Source organism: Eptesicus fuscus, chromosome 4 (assembly GCF_027574615.1).
Source record: "Eptesicus fuscus isolate TK198812 chromosome 4, DD_ASM_mEF_20220401, whole genome shotgun sequence".
NCBI classification, from domain to species: Eukaryota; Metazoa; Chordata; class Mammalia; order Chiroptera; family Vespertilionidae; genus Eptesicus; species Eptesicus fuscus.
The window spans coordinates 7,671,204-7,689,959 of NC_072476.1; the positions used below are offsets into that span (position 1 = coordinate 7,671,204).

Below are 18,756 nucleotides of genomic sequence, written 5' to 3' on the forward strand. Positions count from 1 at the left end.
GGCAATCTGGGTACTCCTGGCTGAGCGTCTGGGTGTCACACTGCCCTGGGCATCTGGTGGGTCCCGGGGAGACAAGCACTGTGGAGGAGCCCCCAAAGGGGCTAAAATTAACAAAGGATCAGAGGCCACAAAGCCGGAGGCGTTGGGGGAAGTCTTAATGCCTTTGACACATCTGCCACCCCTTCCAGACCCACCCGGCTGGCTTGATGCCTCATTGCACAGTCACTGAACCCTCCCCTCCCAGGCAGGGTGGAGGCCTGAGACTGAGCAGCTTGTCTTCTCTTCTGCTCCAGCAAGAACCCAGCTGTTCCTGATGCCGAGGCCGGGAGGAGTTTCTCTGTCACTTCCTCCAGGAAGCTTTTCTTGACCCCGAGGTTTGAGCCAGGCCTCCTGTTCTGTGGTCCCATCGGTCCTGGTACTTTCCGTTGTAGTCCTTCTCGAGGACTGCAGTCTGTTCTCTGAGAGCTGGAACCATGGGGAACCCATACATCCCCAGCACTGAGTGTCATACCCCAGTACATAGCAGATGTTCCGTAAGTGTTTGTGGGAAAGGGTTTAGAAGGGCTATTGAGAGCTCTCCAGTCTCAGCAGATAATGGCCCAAGGGAGGAAATCGAAACTGGAGTACAAAGGAATCACAACGAATTTAGTTGGGATACAAGGGGGCTCAACAAGGCTCCTCTTGTTCCAGATGTCATGAACTCTGAGCCCAGCCCAAGTTTCAAACTTTGTCTCCTGTTTGTTTTTTAATATATATTTTTTAATTCATTTCAGAGAGGAAGGGAGAATGAGAGGGATAGAAACATCAATGATGAGAGAGAATCATTAATCCGCTGCCTCCTGCATGCCCCTGACTGGAGATCGAGCCTGCAACCCGGACATGTGCCCCGACCGGAATCGAACCTGGGACCCTTCAGCCCACAGGTCAACGCTCTATCCACTGAGCCAAACCAGCCGGGGCCAACTTTGTCTTCTTTATACCCCTTCTTATCCCAGGCTCAGCCCAGCCAGCCTGTCCCTTTCTGCCTCTCTTTTGTTTAAGGTGTTCCCTCTTCCTGGGACACCCACTCTGGACTCCTCCACAGAGCCCTCTTGTAAACCAAACAAAAAATGGAGGTTCGGCTGCCTCCTGCAATGGAAGTCAAACTTGTGAGGTAGGTGCTGGTGAAAAAGGAAAGAGGTTTTGTTGTTGTTAATCCTCACCCAAGGATATTTTTTCTATTGCTTTTCAGAGAGAGTGGAAGAAAGGGAGGGGGAGAGAAGGAGAAACATTTATGTGAGAGAGACACATCAGTTGGTTGTCTCCTGCACGCAGCTCGATCGGGGTGAACCTGCAACCTAGGTACCTGCCCTTGACCAGGAATTGAACCAGAGACGCTTTGGTGCACAGTTTGATGCTCTAACCACTGAGAAACACCGGCCAGAGCAAGAAAGAGTTTTATCCAGGAGCCATAGGACCTGGGAGAATGGTGGACTCCCATCTCAGAAACCAATCTCCCCTTCCTGCTCAAAGATCACTCCTCTTCCTGTTCAAGCCTGCTGTTCTTACAGGGACAGGGAGGGCTTCTTTTTCTATCTTGCTAGCTTTTGGAGTGTTGGGGAGGGGTCTGTCCATTCATATTTCTAGCTTTTGGCCCGTGGGGGAGACTCCCTGACGCTCTGACTGACCGTCTACGGTAACACTCTCACATTTCCTCCTCCTGTGAGAATTTATTTCACCCTGTCCTAGGCTCATGGAACAATGTTTTTGTCCCCCAGTCAAAACAGGGCAGACGACTGACGCTTGCCAGATTATTTATGTGAAAGTGGATGGCCTGAGTGCACAGGCCTCCAAACGCAGAGGGCTGATATTAAATAACTTCTTTTTAAAATGTTTTTTTTTTTTTTGTTGATTTCAGAGAGAAGAAGGGAGAGGGAGAGAGAGATAGAAACATCAATGATGAGAGAGAATCATTGATGGGCTGCCTCCTACATGCTCCATACTGGAGATTGAGCCCGAAACCTGGGCATGTGCCTGACTGGAAATCAAACTGTGACTTGCTGATTCAAAGATGCTCAACCACTGAGCAATACTAGCCGGGCCTAAAAAACTTCTTAAAGTAATTGTTTTCAGGAGCAAAAGTCTTTTTTAAAGTTTATTTTTTATTTTTCTTTCAAAATAATAGTGCACATAGTTTTAAAAATTCAGATAGCATCCCATGGTATAAGCAAATGAAAAATAGCAATGCCCTGCACTCTCCCTCACGAATCTGACTCCTGTACAACTGTTCTGACTCCTTTTAGCTGCTTCTACTGCTATTTACCTCCATATTTCTAATAACATACCACTTTTTAAAATTTTCATTATTTTTAAAAATACGTTTTTTTGATTTTAGAGAGAGAAGAAGGGAGAGGGAGAGAGAGAGAGAAACATCAATGTGAGAGAAAAACATTGATTGGTTGCCTCTTGCACATGCTGCAACCAGAGATCGAACTGGCAACCTGGGCACGTGCCCTGACTGGGAATGGAACCCACACCTTTTGGTGTACGGGATGATGCTCCAAACAATGGAGCCACACTGCCCAGGGCTCAGTGAGATTTTTTTTATTGATTTTTAGAGAGAGGAAGGAGAGGGAGAGAGAAACATTGATGCAAGAATGAACTTGGTTTGGCTGCCTCCTGCACACTCCCTTCTGGGGATTGAGCTGGCAACCTTTTGGTGCACGGGACCATGCCCAACCAACCAACCAACTGAGCCACACTGGCCAGGGCTCAATGAATTTTTAAATTCACAGAGTTCTACAGCATTACCACACTTAATTTTAGGACATCTGTATCACCTCAAAAAGAAATCCCGAATCCCATTTCTTTTCTACTTCCCAGGCCCTGACAATCACCAATCTATTTCTGTTTTTATGGATTTTCCTTTTTTGAACATTTCAAATGAATAGAATCATACATACAATATGTGGTCCTGTATGACCGGCTACTTTCACTTGCCAAAATGTTTTCAAGGTTCACCCATGTTATAGCATCTGTCACTACTCATTTCTTATTAAAGCTGATAATATTCCATTCATCAGTTGATGGACATGTGGGTTGTTTCTGCTTTTGGGCAATTATAAATAACGAGTGGTCCAGTGTACGGATTCGTGCACAGGTGGGGTCCCTCAGCCTGGCCTGTGCCCTCTCGCAATCTGGGACCCCCTTGGGGGATGTCGGACTGCTGGGTTTCGGACTGATCCCCGAGGGACGTAGCAGTGCCGAAAGGGCAGGCAGCCGGGAGGAGCCGGGCTGGGTGCAGCTCCGCTGCCCTCATCCAGGCCTGCTGCGCCTGCCGAAGCTGCTGCTGTTGGCACTGCCATGGAGGTGGGAGAGGCTTCCGCCACCACCACAGCTGCACTCGCCAGCCATGAGCCTGACTTCTGGCTGAGTGGTGCTTCCTCTGTGGGTGTGCACTGACCACCAGGGGCAGCTCCTGCATTGAGCGTCTGCCCCCTGATGGTCAGTGTGCGTCATAGCAACCAGTTGTCCGGTTGTTCTGGTTGTTCAACCATAACAGTCGTTTAGGCTTTTACATATATACTAGAGGCCTAGTGCATGAAATTCATGCAGTGTGTGTGTGGGGGGTGTCCCTCAGCCCAGCCTGCACCCTCTCCAATCTGGGATCCCTCGAGGGATGTCCAACTGCCCGTTTAGGCCCGATCCCAGTGGTTCGGGCCTAAACAGGCAGTCGGACATCCCTTTCACAATCCAGGACTGCTGGCTCCCAACCGCTAGCCTGCCTGCCTGTCTGATTGCCCCTAACCACTTCTGCCTGCCAGCCTGATCACCCTCTAACCACTTTCCTGCCAGCCTGATCGATGCCTAATTGCTCCCCTGCCGGCCCGATTGCCCCTAACTGCCCTCCCCTGTGGGCCAGGTCACCCCTAACTGCTGGCCTGGTTGCCCCTGCCAGCCTGTCCTCCCCTGCAGGCCTGGTCACCCCCAACTTCCCTCCCCTGCTGTCCCGGTCACCCCTAACTGGCCCTCCCCTGCTGGCCTAATTGCCCCTAACTGCCTTCCCCTGCCAGCCTGGTTACCCCCAACTTCCCTCCCCTGCAGGCCTGGTCACCCCTAACTGCCCTCCCCTGCTGACCTGGTCGCCCCCAACTGCCCTCCCCTGCAGGCCTGGTCCCCTCCAACTATCCTTTCTGCAGGCCTGATCACCCCCAACTGCCCTCTCTTTCAGGCCTGGTCCCTCCCAACTGCCCTTGCCTGCTGGCCTGATCACCCAACAGCTGCCCTCCCCTGCTGGCCATCTTGTGGTGGCCATCTTTGACCACATGGGGGCGGCCATCTTGTGTGTTGGAGTGATGGTCAATTTGCATATTACCTCTTTATTATATAGGATAGATGCTTTGTGAACAAGCTTTTGCATATGTATAAGCTTGTGGTGTTTTTTTTAATTCTAAGGTCAATTTTTATTTCTACAAAAAAAGGCAGTCAAAACAATGTAAAACACAGGTAAAGGATGTTACTGAGTGAGCTCCAAGTGGAGCGTGACTCTGCAAAGGCTGTGTGTCCAGGGGGAGAAAGGCCACTTGTTCCTGAGCTGGCTTGGCTGGCTGCTTCGAAGGAAGAGGCCAGCAGGGCATCGGTGACCCTGGACTGGTTCAGGCTCCAGCTGAGTCCTGCCAATACCAACCCTGCAAAGGGTCCCACCGTGCTGATGGAGGGCCGGGGTGGGGCTGCTGCACGGAGGAGGTGGAGAGCGAGCACATTCGGATGGAGCTTGCTGACCGGTGAGCGTGGAATTTCCAAGGGACGTTCTGGGTTTAGTGTTGTCTGTAACGGCCAGCACATCTTCTAAAATGGCTGCAGGGAACGGCGTAAACCTTTGACCTCAGGGGCCTCTGTCTGATGGGAAGTGTCTCAAACAAGTGCAGTGTCCTCCGGCTGGCTGGCCCCCCTGGGTGGCCACAGACCTGATATTGCAGGGTCTCCCCAGGCAGGCGGGCCACACACAGACATCAGGGTTGCCATTTAAGCAATGTTATTGTGGTAACATTGGCCAGATTTTTGCATAAGAGGTGGGCCTCCCTTTTCACAGTTTTTGCTTGTTTGTTTGTTTGTTTGTTTTTGGTGGTGGTTTGCTTGTTTTTAAAATTTTTAAATGTTATATTATTATTTTATATTATTATAAAATGTTATATTATTATATTATTATTATTATTATTTATTTTAAAATGTTATAAATTGGAATCAGAACAACTTGAACGAACTCCCACACTGGGCAGTGCAGCATGGGAGAAGAGAAGCCACCAGACCGAACAGAGCTGTCTCCTCTCCTTTGTGGAGGAGATGGGGTCTCGGTCTGGGAAAGTGAAAGAGTGAAAAATAAACTGAATGCAAGAAAGTGGGAGTTGAAAGGGCATGGGAAGAAAGGGAGCCACAATCTTTCATTTTTTATTTTATTTTTAAAAATACATTTTATTGATTTTTTACAGAGAGGAAGGGAGAGGGATAGAGAGTTAGAAACATCGATGAGAGAGAAACATCGATCAGCTGCCTCCTGCACACTCCCCCTCCCCCCAATGGAGATGTGCCTGCAACCAAGGTACATGCCCTTGACCTGAATTGAACCTGGGACCCTTCAGTCCACAGGCTAACACTCTATCCACTGAGCCAAACTGGTTAGAGCCACAACCTTTTATTTTAAACCTTAAAGTCTAGCCCTAGCCGGTTTTGCTCAGTGTATAGAGCATTGGCCTGTGGACTAAAGAGTCCCGAGTTCAATTCTGGTCAAGGGCACATGCCTGGGTTGTGGGCTCGATCTCCAGTGGGGGCCGTGCAGGAGTCAGACGATCAATGATTCTCATCATTGATGCTTTTATCTCTCTATCCCTTCCCTTCCTCTCTGAAATCAATAAAATATATTTTTTTAAAAAAGAAAGAGTATCTTGAGAGAAACCAAGATGGCGGCATAGGTGAAACACCTAACCTGCAGCCGGGCACAACAATTTCAAAGGCACAACTAGAGGTCAGAACGGACATCATCCAGAACCACAGGAGAGCTGGCGGACTGAAATGCCCACAGCTGGGGGGAAGGAGAAGGCCACGGGGACAATCGGGGGAGCCGTAAAAGCCTGAGGTATGGAGAAACTGGCGGAGACACGAGCACGCGCGCCTGCGGGGAGGATGGAGCCGGAGAGGAAGGGGCGGCTGACGGCCTGGCCGGCGTTCACTGGCAGGAAGGAGATAAAGGATCTGGAGTGTGCTAAGCGCCGGCTCCGACTGCACTGAGCGCCAGTTCCGGGCGAAACCCTGGGAAGCCAGGCGCAGGCTGGGGGAATGAATCTGGGCTGTGGGGCGCAGGCACAGAGGAGCGGGGGAAGGCAGAGCTCCAGAGGCGCGCACGGGAAGGGGCGCAAAGGACGGACTGTTGCCTGCGCCACTGAACTGCCCTAGCGGGAAGGAGACATAAGCTCAGGACCGTGCTGAACCCCAGTTCCGACTGCACTGAACCCCAGTTCCGGGCGAATCCCTGGGAAGCCAGGCGCACGCTGGGGGAATGAATTTGGGCTGTGGTGGCGGAGGCACAGAGAAGCGGCGGCTCCAGACGCGCGCACTGGAAGGTGCGCAGAGGACGAACTTTTGCCTGCGCCACTGGGTGCCCTGCTGGGAAGGAGACAGGGACGCCAGACTGTGCTGAGACCCAGTTCCAACTGCACTGAAGCCCAGTTCCAGGCGAGAATCTGGGAGTCCAGATTCATTAGGGGAGGGACTGGACTGTTTGGCAGTGGGCGAAACTCCAGGGCGCGTTTCTCTCAGAGGTGTTTGCAAGGAATACAGAGGGACACAGACACAGGAGCCTCATAGGGCGGGGCTGACAGGAAGCCAAGGTTGTAGGCTCCACCCTGTAGCTCCGCCCCAGCCAAGCTGAGCAGAAGCTTTTTCCTGCTGAGTGCCTCAGGTAGTGGCTGACCCACACTGCATTGGAGACCCAGAAACGAGGGCATCTAGTGGTTGGTGGGAGATGACACCAGATTTCAATCACTTGCATAAGGGAGGCATTCTAGAGGCAGACTCAGTGAGCGCCAAGGCATTGCTGCATCAAGACCCGGCCCACAAACATGTCTCCTGCACAGCAACTCTTCCTATATGGACAAAGAGGGTCCTCACGGCCAATTGGCCTGGAGGACAATTCCTCCCAGTGACACCAACAACAATCAAGACTTAACTGTACAAAGGAGGACCAAGATGGAGACATAGGGCGGCAGCCTGATCGTTGCCTACCACAACAATATTGAGACTACGACGGGAGAGCAGAGCAGACACCAGCCAGAAAGACCGGGGGGCTGGCTGAGCAGATGCTCTACAACTAGAATAAAAGAGAGGGGTACGCAGGATGATGCTGATGCCGGTGACCCAAAGTCCACACTTTAAGAACTATGGCTCAGGCGACACAATGGCGGCCAGGAACGTGCTCGGTGCAGTTCCCCCGGCGGTCTCCGGCTGAGGGGACGGCTCCACTCGCTGCCGAGCACGGACAGACGAGCCCCTGGGAGACATGGGGTGGGAGACTCCGTGCTTGCTGACCTCCGAGTCCTTCAAGAATCTCAATGCCCCGAAGTGGCCAGGTGTGCACGCTCAGCGAATGGCCACCGTAGCAGACCCAAGGGCCGACGCAGCGACACCGGACCAGCCTACCGCCGGGCACCGGGCACACTGGAGCCTTGCCGAGCCCGCCGCCCAACGAGTTCTGCGGCAGCCGCCCTGGAGCTCTGAGAAAATGACCGAAGGAATTGCTGAGAGGGAATTAACCAACAGGAATTGGGATCAAGAAGACGAAACCCCGCTGAGACCCGAGTCCAGGCGAACCTGCGAGCCTCTGGGCTCAGATGTGGTCACACGCCTCTGGGTCTAGGTGAGGCCTCACGCCCCTGGGTTTGGGTGAGGCCACGCGCCCCTGGGTCCAGGTGAAGCTGGATTCCGGGTTCGGGTGAGGCCATGTGCCCCTGGGTCCGGGCGAATCTGAACCCTGGGTCCGGGTGAGGCCGTGGGCCCCTGGATCCGGGTAAGGCTGGGTCCCGAGTACAGGTGAGGCCGTGAGCCCCTGGATCCGGGTGAGACCACGCGACCAGGGGTCTGAGAGAGGTAACGCGCCCCTGGGTCCGGGTGGCTTCGTGCACCTAGGTCCAGGTGAGGCCACGTGCCCCTGGGTCTGAGAGAGGCCACGCTCCCCTAGGTCCGGGCGAGACCATGTGTCCCTGGATCCGGGTGGGGCCTCGTGCACCTAGGTCCGCGTGGGGCCGCGTGCCCCTGGATCTGGGGGAGGCCAGGTGTCCCTGGGTCCGGGTGAGACCGTGTGTCCCTGGATCCGGGTGAGGCCTCGTGCGCCTAGGCCCGGGTGAGGCCACGTGCCCCTGGGTCTGGGGGAGGCCAGGTGTCCCTGGGTCCGGGTGAGACCGTGTGTCCCTGGATCCGGGTGAGACCTCGTGCACCTAGGCATGGGTGAGGTCACGTGCCCCGGGGTCTGAGAGGCCAAGCGTCCCTGGGTCCGGGTGCGACCATGTGTCCCTGGATCCGGGTGAGGCCGCATGCACCTAGGCCCGGGTGAGCCCAAGTGGCCCTGGGTCTGGGAGAGGCCAAGCGTCCCTGGGTCCGGGTGAGACCATGTGTCCCAGGATCCGGATGAGGCCTCGTGCACCTAGGCCCGGGTGAGCCCAAGTGGCCCTGGGTCTGGGAGAGGCCAAGCGTCCCTCGGTCCGGGTAAGACCATGTGTCCCTGGATCCGGGTGAGGCCTCGTGCACCTAGGCCCGGGTGAGCCCAAGTGGCCCTGGGTCTGGGAGAGGCCAAGCATCCCTGGGTCCGGGTGAGACCATGTGTCCCTGGATCCGGGTGAGGCCGCGTGCACCTAGGCCCGGGTGAGCCCAAGTGGCCCTGGGTCTGGGAGAGGCCAAGCGTCCCTGGGTCCGGGTGCGACCATGTGTCCCTGGATCCGGATGAGGCCTCGTGCACCTAGGCCCGGGTGAGCCCAAGTGGCCCTGGGTCTGGGAGAGGCCAAGCGTCCCTGGGTCCGGGTGCGACCATGTGTCCCTGGATCCGGGTGAGGCCTCGTGCACCTAGGCCCGGGTGAGCCCAAGTGGCCCTGGGTCTGGGAGAGGCCAAGCGTCCCTGGGTCCGGGTGAGACCATGTGTCCCTGGATCTGGGTGAGGCCGTGTGCACCTAGGCCCGGGTGAGCCCAAGTGGCCCTGGGTCTGGGAGAGGCCAAGCGTCCCTGGGTCCGGGTGCGACCATGTGTCCCTGGATCCGGATGAGGCCTCGTGCACCTAGGCCCGGGTGAGCCCAAGTGGCCCTGGGTCTGGGAGAGGCCAAGCATCCCTCGGTCCGGGTGAGACCATGTGTCCCTGGATCCGGGTGAGGCCTCGTGCACCTAGGCCCGGGTGAGCCCAAGTGGCCCTGGGTCTGGGAGAGGCCAAGCGTCCCTGGGTCCGGGTGAGACCATGTGTCCCTGGATCCGGGTGAGGCCTCGTGCACCTAGGCCCGGGTGAGCCCAAGTGGCCCTGGGTCTGGGAGAGGCCAAGCGTCCCTGGGTCCGGGTGCGACCATGTGTCCCTGGATCCGGATGAGGCCTCGTGCACCTAGGCCCGGGTGAGCCCAAGTGGCCCTGGGTCTGGGAGAGGCCAAGCGTCCCTCGGTCCGGGTAAGACCATGTGTCCCTGGATCCGGGTGAGGCCTCGTGCACCTAGGCCCGGGTGAGCCCAAGTGGCCCTGGGTCTGGGAGAGGCCAAGCGTCCCTCGGTCCGGGTGAGACCATGTGTCCCTGGATCCGGGTGAGGCCGCGTGCACCTAGGCCCGGGTGAGCCCAAGTGGCCCTGGGTCTGGGAGAGGCCAAGCGTCCCTGGGTCCGGGTGCGACCATGTGTCCCTGGATCCGGGTGAGGCCTCGTGCACCTAGGCCCGGGTGAGCCCAAGTGGCCCTGGGTCTGGGAGAGGCCAAGCGTCCCTGGGTCCGGGTGCGACCATGTGTCCCTGGATCCGGGTGAGGCCTCGTGCACCTAGGCCCGGGTGAGCCCAAGTGGCCCTGGGTCTGGGAGAGGCCAAGCGTCCCTGGGTCCGGGTGCGACCATGTGTCCCTGGATCCGGATGAGGCCTCGTGCACCTAGGCCCGGGTGAGCCCAAGTGGCCCTGGGTCTGGGAGAGGCCAAGCGTCCCTGGGTCCGGGTGCGACCATGTGTCCCTGGATCCGGATGAGGCCTCGTGCACCTAGGCCCGGGTGAGCCCAAGTGGCCCTGGGTCTGGGAGAGGCCAAGCGTCCCTGGGTCCGGGTGCGACCATGTGTCCCTGGATCCGGGTGAGGCCTCGTGCACCTAGGCCCGGGTGAGCCCAAGTGGCCCTGGGTCTGGGAGAGGCCAAGCGTCCCTGGGTCCGGGTGAGACCATGTGTCCCTGGATCCGGGTGAGGCCGCGTGCACCTAGGCCCGGGTGAGCCCAAGTGGCCCTGGGTCTGGGAGAGGCCAAGCGTCCCTGGGTCCGGGTGCGACCATGTGTCCCTGGATCCGGATGAGGCCTCGTGCACCTAGGCCCGGGTGAGCCCAAGTGGCCCTGGGTCTGGGAGAGGCCAAGCGTCCCTGGGTCCGGGTGCGACCATGTGTCCCTGGATCCGGGTGAGGCCTCGTGCACCTAGGCCCGGGTGAGCCCAAGTGGCCCTGGGTCTGGGAGAGGCCAAGCGTCCCTGGGTCCGGGTGCGACCATGTGTCCCTGGATCCGGATGAGGCCTCGTGCACCTAGGCCCGGGTGAGCCCAAGTGGCCCTGGGTCTGGGAGAGGCCAAGCGTCCCTCGGTCCGGGTGAGACCATGTGTCCCTGGATCCGGGTGAGGCCTCGTGAACCTAGGCCCGGGTGAGCCCAAGTGGCCCTGGGTCTGGGAGAGGCCAAGCGTCCCTGGGTCCGGGTGAGACCATGTGTCCCTGGATCCGGGTGAGGCCGCGTGCACCTAGGCCCGGGTGAGCCCAAGTGGCCCTGGGTCTGGGAGAGGCCAAGCGTCCCTGGGTACGGGTGAAGCCAGATCCTGGGTCCGGGTGAGGCCGTGCGCCCCTGGATCCATCCAGGTGAGGCTGGGTCCCAGGCCCGGGTGTGACCACGCGCCCCTTGGGTAAGGGTGAGGCCACGTGCCCCTTAGTCTGGGTGACGCCGTGCCCCTGGGTTCGGCCGAGACCAAACCAGAGGGAGTCGGACCTCCATTACCACCATTTGTCCACCATCCAGAGCTGAGGGGTCAGTGCTGACATGTACACATAAGGAACTACTGGACATTGAAATTGGGTCTCAAAAGAACTGTTGGTCCAGGGGGAAGCTCGCTACAGATTGATTCATTTGCCTGTCAGCATAACTATTATTGCTCGTCTCACATTCAGTTCTTATTAGTATATATCTAGTGACATATGATCTCGCTCATCTAGGGGAAATGATGATCAACATAGACTGAGGAACAAGAACAGAACCAGAAGCAAGGAGGCATCGATCGGACTATCGGGCCTCAGAGGGAGGAGAGGGGAGGGGAGGGGGAGGGTGGGGGGGAGGGGGAGAGTTCAACCAAAGGACCTGTATGCATGCATATAAGCCTATCCAACGGTTAAGTTCAACAGGGGATTGGGGCATGCGTGGGGAGAGGGGTGGGATGGGAATGGGGGGATGAGGACAAATATGTGACACCTTAATCAATAAAGAAATTAAAAAAAAAAAAAAAAAAAAAAAAAAAAAGAAAGAGTATCTTTAAAAAAGGAAAAAAAGAAAGAAAACTGTAGAAAGCTAGTAACTGCCACAAGCAAACGCCAGGCGGTGGCCGGTGTCGATTTCCCAGAGCCCTGCTTTGCGGGTGTCTGAGTGCACTGCTCAGTGTCTCTGCTCAACACTCGCTGGAATCCATAGCGGCAGGTTTTGATCCACGGGTCGCTTTCCCCCATATTTCTTTGTAAACTCCAGCATTCCTACAGAAGTTTGTAAGGTCCTTGGAGTGAGTATTCTTCAGCGAGGTCAGCCCGAAGCGGGTGCTCAGGCTCGGGGTAGTTCCCCAGCGCTGTGAGAGACTGGCTTACTTACCTGGTCGGGTCTCGTTGCTGGCTTCCAGTTTTGAGCACTAATTCCTGGCAGACAGACCTGTCCCTTTTCATCGATGTTGGGCTGATGGATCTTTGTTTTAAACGTGGTCTTCGGTGGTTGAATGGGTATTCTGCTGGAAAGTTGATTTCCATTCTGAAGCCCCCCTAATCGCACGGAGGTTGTCAGGAACAATAAGCCTTTGCCAAGACAACAAATTAGCTTCATCAACCTGGATGTTACGGAAGGTTTTCATTCCAAATTCTCAGGTTTCTTCAAGCTCCTTCATCAGCCTCCTGCTGGCCGCCATCTTGGATCTGGTCTGTGTATAAGTTTTCATTTATTTTGAGTATATACCTAAGAGTAGAATTGTTGGGTCATGTGGTTATGCCCATATGATTAAAAACATTTAGTATTTTGAGGAACTGCAAACTTCTCCAAAGTGGCTGCACCATTACCTGTTTCAATTCACAGTGAACAAGGTGTTTTTTAAAAAATTTAAATTTAGCTCTGATCGGTTTGGCTCAGTGGATACAGCGTCGGCCTGTGGACTGAAGGGTCCCAGGTTCGATTACGGTCAGGGCATGTACTTGGTTGCGGGCTCATCCCCAGTAGAGGGTGTGCAGGAGGCAGCTGATCAGATGTTTCGCTCTCATCGATGTTTCTAACTCTTATCCCTCTCCCTTCCTCTTTGTAAAAAATCAATAAAATATATTTAAAAATTTAAATTTATTTATTGAAAGCACCACCACGATAGAGTACCAGTGCCACCTGTCATAAGTAAAAGGAAGCTGATAAAAGTACACCTTTGAAAGTCTGGGAACTTTGTCCACCTGCCCGAAGCCCAAGGCCTGCTCCCTAGAAGCAGGAGATCAGCACGTGTCCCAGAGGCGTGAGAACATCCTGGCACCACGCTGAGAATGGAAAGGGAATCCCTATTTACTTTGTGCTTAATGCAGGCCCGTACTACCTAAAAACATCTCAAGAGAATGAGGGTAGCCACCTGATACTTTGGGAATGCTGGACTAGAGACTCGCTCTGCATCCTGTTAACACAACGTGGAAACCAAGTTCTCTGAGCACACCTTCAAGGCACTGCTAGGGTCCCCTCCCCATGCGCCTGCTCACACCAAGGCCTAGCAGCTCCCTCTCCCCTCTGCCTGCCCCCCCTAAACACACATCAGCGATCGCTGCTGACTCAGGTAGATGAGCCGACCAGCGGAAGTCCACGCACACTGAGCATCACGAGCAGGAAGAGGAGCAGGAGGGGTCACCGGCTCCATGGTGTGGTTGCCAAGATGCCACTGGGGAAAGCCCATGTTCACCAGTTGCCGGTTGAGGTCATTAAAGGGGAACTAAGCAGCACCCAGCCTGGCCCCCCCACCTCCCAGCTTCAAAAGGCCAGGACCCCCAGGGGCACAATGGCCCCTATTGAGAAAGCTCTGTTGAGGAATGCTACTCCGCGGCAGGGTAGGGGTCCTCATGCGAGGTCATTGTCCTGCTTGATTTGCCCATTGGCCAAGATCCGCACCATCCTCCCAGGGGCTCTGGATCCCTTTCCTCCGACCACAGAAAGCCTGCAGGGGCAGCTCCCAGGCCACTTCCTAAACACGGTGTCTTGAATGCCCGTTAGAATAGGTGAGGGCCAATGACAGTTTAAACTGGATTCCCAAACATGTAAACCAGATGGAAGCGCCTTGGCTCTGATGGGTGTGGGTATGTGCCAGTTAATTCCAGCAAGAAACAGAATCCCACTCAGGTGGCTCCAGGGCAGTGCTGTCCAACAGATCCTTCAGTAATGACTGCAGTTTTCAGATCTGCAGTTAAATCCTCTCAGTAGTCCAGATTGTAGCCATGGGTCCAATTAGACTGACAGAAGCCACCTGGACCACTGTGGAGGAGTACGGGATCTGGACTAGGACCTGGTTTTTACTTTATTTTATATTTTTACTAGAGGCCCAGTGCATGATTGAATCATGCACGTGCAGGGTCCCCTACATGTTTTCGCTTTTCACGGTGGAGCTGGGTGCAAGTCCGCTGGTGCACCAGGCCTTTCAGAAGCCTCCGGCTCGGCAGAGGCTTCTGAAAGGCCTGGTGCCGGAGCAGACAGGCACCCAGCTCCCCCACTTTTGATGGTCCGCGGCCGCGGAGGGGGGCTGCCGCGGACACCTGGCTACCCTGCCGTTGAGAGACGCAGCTGGGTGTCCATGGTAGGCCCCCTCAGCGGCTGCGGATCTGGCCATTGAGAGGCACAGGGGGCAGAGTCCCGCCCCCTGCGCCACTCAACAGCAGAGTAGCCCCCCTCAGTGGCAGCGGATCCGTGCCTCTCAAAGGCTGGATAGGCCACCCCGAGTCCCGCCCCTCAGCCTCCCGCTGCCCAATCGTGGGCATAGCGGAGTGATGGTAATTTACATGTTACTCTATTATTAGATAGGATTTTATTTTGAGAGTAGTTCATTAAAGCCAGGCATACTGCAGCAAGGAAGGGCTTAGGGCAGAAGGAGCAGCAGGAGAGGGACTCGGTGGGGCTGCTTTGGCTCCAGAAATGCTGCAAAAAAGAAGCGAGCCAACGCAGCTGCCGCCCGCTCAGTGGAGAGTCAGAGAAAAGGAGGCCTTGGGGGCAGGGGCAGGGGGTAGCCTGGGCGGAGCTGCCCCTGCCCACGGCTCCCCTGGTTGCAAGTCTCGTGGGAACCCTTAGAGTTTAGGAGATGCCGGCCTATGAAGGAAGAAGGGGAAGGCGAAGGCATGCTCCGAGGAGAGCACCCTGGGGCCTGGCTTTGATTCCTGACGCTGCCTCTCACCAGCTGGGCGATCTTAGGTAAGTCACGTAAAGTCCCCGAGCCACCAGGGCTCGCTGTGTGATTGGAGTAGCACCCACATCCGTGTGGTCCTCTTGTCTTAATCAGCACTCACTCTTGAGGTGAACCCCCCTGGATGCATGGCTTTAAACACCGTCCAAAGGCCGATGTCCCCCAAATTTACATTTCAAAATCTCTTGAGTGTCTAATAGGCATCTCAAACTTAGCATGTCCCCCGATGAACTCTTTATCTTCTCCCCCAAACCCGGTCCGCCCCGGCCTTCCCATGTTAGAAAACAACAGTTCTTTCCTCACAGTTGGTCAAACCAAAGACCTTGGTGTTGTCTCTTAATCTCTCTCTCCCATATGTTAAAAAAAAACCTGTTGGTTCTACCTCAAAAGTATTCGGCAACCGACCACTTCTCTCCACAGCTCTTATCATCCTGGTTCAGACCCCATCATCCCTCAGCAGGGCCTGCGCAGGAGCCTCCTCACTGGTCTCTCTGCCCCTCCTTCGTCCCCACAGTCTGTCTTACCTGCAGCATCCAGAAGGGACCTTTTCAAAGGCAAAGCCCTCCAACAGCTCCCCTGGCCTCAGAGCAAAGGTCCTCAGGATCACCTCAACGAAGCTGGTTCTGTTTCGGCTGTGGCCTCCTTTTCCCATCTTCTCCCGGTCCTGTGCCCTGTTCCAGCCCCAGGGCCTCCTTGGGGGTTTCTAGAACATGCCAGGCATGATCTGATTTTAGGGCCTTTGACCTGGCTTTGTCCTCCTATGTAATGCTCAGGCTTCTGCGCTATGTTCCTCCATCACACTTAACATTACCTATTTGTGCAGAGTCTCCGTCTCCTCTTGAGAGACGGTCACCTGCAGGAGGACAGATGACTGGCATTTTATTTGCTTCATTCTGTGTCATATGCCTGACACATAGTGCTCAACAAATTTTGTGGAATAAATGAACAAGTTAAATAACATTGTGAGGTAAATCTGTTATTCTCATTTTATTTCACTTTTTAAAATATTTTTATAGAAAGAAGAAGGGAGAGAGAGAGAGAGAGAGAGAGAGAGAGAGAGAGAGAAACATGGATGTGAGAGTGGTACATTGATTGGCTACCTCCTGCATGCCCCCCACCAGGGATTGACCTGGAAACCCAGGCATGTGCCTTGACCGGGAATTGAACTGGCAACCTTTTGGTGCACTGGATGATGCCCAACCAACCGAACCACTCAGGTCAGGAAAACTGAGACCCAGAAAGGTGCCCAAGTGCACACAGGTAAGGACTGGTAGAGTCACGGTCAGGCTAGCCGGTCAGACTCCAAGGCCCAGGCTCTTGCTCATGACTGATGCCTTGCCCATTGGCCATTACATACATGACATCAAGTGGTATAAAGTCTGTTCTTATATAAAAATCAATTTTAGAAGTGAGTGCCAAGAGAACGCTGACTCCTTTTTGACCAAGAGAACTCATCATGCAAATTGTGGTTAACCCAGGAAGCTCAGCCAAATGTGAAGTTGGTCACTCTATTAGCCCTTTCTTCCACTTGATTTTTTCTCTCTCATTTTTATTAAACTTACTAGAGGCCCAGTGCACGAAATTCGTGCATGGGGTGTGTGTGTCCTTCAGCCCAGCCTGAACCCTCTCCAATCTGGGACCCCTCTCACAATCCAGGACTGCTGGCTCCCAACTGCTTGCCTGCCTGCCTTCCTGATTGCCCCTAACCGCTTCTGCCTGCCAGCCTGATCACCCCCTAACCTCTCCCCTGCCAGTCTGATTGATGCCTAACTGCTCCCCTGCCAGCCTGTTTGCCCCTAACTGCCCTCCCCTACCAGCCTGGTCACCCCTAATTGCCCTCCCCTGCTGGCCTGATCTCCCACAACTGCCCTCCCTTGCAGGCCTGGTCCCTCCCAACGGCCCTCCCCTGCTGGCCATCTTATGGTGGCCATCTTGTGTCCACATGGGGGCAGGATCTTTGACCACATGGGGGCAGCCATCTTGTGTGTTGGAGTGATGGTCAATCTGCATATTACTCTTTTATTAGATAGGATAGAGGCCTGGTGCATGCGTGGGGGCCAGCTGGTTTGCCCTGAAGGGTGTCCTGGATCAGGGTGGGGGTTCCCTCGGGGCGTGGGGTGGCCTGGGTGAGGGGCCTGTGGTGATTTGAAGGCCAGGCATGTCCCCCGGCGACCCAAGCAGAGGCCCTAGTATCTGGGATTTATTTATCTTCTACAATTGAAACTTTGTAGCCTGGAGCGGAGTCAAGCCTTCTGCTCGCTCTGTGGTGGCAGCCATTTCTGTTGGGATTTATTTATCTTCTATAATTGAAACTTTGTAGCCTGGAGTGGAGGCCTCGGCCGGCCAGGGTGTGCAGGAAGCTTGGCTTCCTCCATTGCCGGGGAAACCCAAGCCTCCCTCCTGCTCTCTCTGTGGCCGCATCATCTTGGTTGGGTTAATTTGCATACTCGCTCCTGATTGGCTGGTGGGCATGGCTTGAGGGTATAGTGGTGGAGGTATGGTCAATTTGCATATTACCCTTTTATTAGATAGGATAGTCTACATTTTTAATTAAAATTTTTTAATTGACTGATTGATTTGAGAGAGAAAGAGAGAAACATCAATTTGTTGTTGCATTTATTTATGCATTCATTGGTTGATTGGCGTATCAGGACGATGCTCTAACCAAGTGAGCTACCTGGCCAAGGCTGTTCTTTGTGTCATTTTTAATTGAGATATAATCCTATATAATATAAGGCTAATTATGCAAATTGTCCCCTTGACCAGGAGCTCGACTGGGAGTTTGACCAGGGGGCAGGGCCAGCTCGCCAACCACCCCGGCCCCTCCCCCCAGTTGGCCCCATCCCCAATCACCCACCACCCCGATCAGGGGTGGGGCTGACTGGCCAACCTCCAGCGGACCCTCTTTCTCCCCTTCTATCCCCCCCCCCCCCCCGCCAGCACGGCCTGATCCTCCCCGATTGGGGCGGGCTGGCCGGACCTCACCCGTGCACGATTTCATGCACTGGGCCTCTAGTTGACATATAACAGTATATTAGTTTCATTTGCACAACATAATGATTTGATGTTTGCATATATTGTGAAATGATCACCACATACATCTAGTTAACATCCATTGCCACACAGTTACAATTTTTTTTCTTGTGATGAGAAATTTTAGGATCTACACTCTTAGCAACTTTCAAATAAATATACAATACAGTATTGTTAACTATAGTCAGCATGCTGTGCATTACATCACCAGGACTTGTTTATTTTATAACTAGAAGTTTGTACCCTTTGACCCCCTTCGCCCATTTCGTCCACCCCCCCTTTGGCAACCACCAATCTGTTCTCTGTATCTGCGGTTGGTTTTTCGTTTTGTTTGCTTTTTGGATGCCACATATAAGTGAGATCAGACAGTATGTGTCTCTCTCTGTCTGACATATATCACTTAGCGTAACGCCCTCAAGTCCATCCATGATGTTGTGAAGACAAGACTGCCTTCCTTTATTTGGCCAAATAATATTCATTGTACACATACGCACCACGTTTTCTTTATTCGTTGATCCATTGATAGACACCTTTGTTGCTCTCATATCTTGCCTATTGTAAACAATGCTGCAATAAACGTAGGGTACGGGTATCTTTTTGAATTAGTGTTTTCAGTTCCTTTAGATAAATACCCAGAAGTAGAAGTGCTGAATCAGATGGTAGTTTTTAAATTTTGAGGAACTTCCGTCCTGCTTTTCATAAAGGTTGCACCAATTTACATTCCCACGAACAGGGCACAAGGGTTTCATTTTCCTCACATCCTCACCAACACTTGTTATTTCTTGTCCTTTTGATAATAGCCATTCCAATACGTGTCAGGTGATATCTTATGATGGTTTTGATTTGTATTTC

At 54.2% G+C, this 18,756-nt stretch overlaps 1 pseudogene; it reads right to left on the reverse strand.

The window, feature by feature from the left end:
* Window positions 1-11,858: 11,858 nt before the first annotated feature.
* Window positions 11,859-12,372, reverse strand: LOC103296331 (ubiquitin-conjugating enzyme E2 L3-like; annotated as a pseudogene).
* Between the last annotated feature and the right edge of the window lie 6,384 nt (window positions 12,373-18,756).